This window comes from Octopus bimaculoides, chromosome 6 (genome assembly GCF_001194135.2).
Source record: "Octopus bimaculoides isolate UCB-OBI-ISO-001 chromosome 6, ASM119413v2, whole genome shotgun sequence".
NCBI lineage: Eukaryota > Metazoa > Mollusca > Cephalopoda > Octopoda > Octopodidae > Octopus > Octopus bimaculoides.
The window spans coordinates 19979246-19980687 of NC_068986.1; positions in this window are offsets into that span (position 1 = coordinate 19979246).

A 1442-nucleotide genomic window follows, 5' to 3' on the forward strand; every position below is an offset into this window, starting at 1 on the left:
AAATGGACAGGTGAGAAAAAAGGTGTGCGGAGATAATGAGCGAATATAACGTAATGGGTGCGTCTTTAGTTTGCCGTGAAGAGAGGTGGGAGGTAAGGAAGTGTTATGGTCGTGTGTATGTTTTGTCTGTGAGCGTATCTATGTATGCGTGTGTGTGTGCGTGTGTGTGTGTGTGTGTGTGTGTGTGAGTATATGTGTGTGAGTGTGTGTGTTCATATATAAATATATGCATATGTGTATGTATGTATACATGTATGTATATACTATGTATGTATGTATGTATGTATGCGTTTGTTTCGTCTGTAAATGTGTGCCTCTGTGTGTGTGCGTACGTGTGTGTGTGTGCATGTGAACGTGTGTGCGTGTGGGGGGGAGGTGTAGACAGATGAATCATCGGTTTGTGACTCATGCCAATGATGTGTTGCATAAGTCAAGGTTTTTGTAGACTTTCAGGATAACGAACTGAACAACGAGGAACACAAGAACTTGAGGGAAGGCAGTTAGGGGGGAAAAAGAATGGTGGACGCATTCGTATACCAGTAAGTGCATGTCTGTGTACGCCTGCATACATTTGTATAAATATGGTGAGTCTGTTTTCTAGATAGATAGATAGATAGATAGATAGATAGATAGATAGATAGATAGATAGATAGATAGATAGTTATCACGTATGGAATGAAACTTAATATTGAAAATCATGTTTAGCTAGAAAGTTTAAACTTTTGGACTTTTAATTAAGTTAACTAATTACTCTTATCATCGTGATAAGAAGGAAATTACAGATTTGACCGTCTTTAATTCAAGGTAGAATGAGGAAAAAGTTTAAAATCGCATTTTATAATAATTCATTACAATTTTGACACAAGACCAGAAAGTTGGAAGGGAACGGGCAAGTTTCGAAAATCTCAAGATGCTAAGTTGATCTGGACGGGATTTGAAACCAGAGCATAAGGAACCAGAAGAAATACCACTAAGCACTTTGTTCAACGCTTTATTTTGCAGACGGAGTGCCACGAATGTACATTATAATAATGGAAATTCATGAGAAATCGATTTTTTTTTCTTTTGTTTCACCGCCTTGTCGGACAAGGAAGAGTCGCAGTTATTTCCCTTTTACAGACGGGAGTCAAGAAGGAAGGAATTTCATCTCAGACCTCAGAGTTAGCCAGAATACTTGCAACAGTGTGAACAACACCGAAAGTACCAGAGGTGTATGGTAGTGGTCTTAAGAGTGAGGGTTAAGTCTACCACTCAACAACTCAGAAAACAAAGAGGCAAAACAAATAACGCGGGTATTTTGTCCGATGGTTTGGCTACTCTGTAAACTCACTACTCCGGACGGGTACTTTATAAATAAATAAATAAATAAACAAATAAATAAATAAATAAATCTATTAATCCAATTTACATCGAATATTTTTTATCGATTACAATAAGTAAAG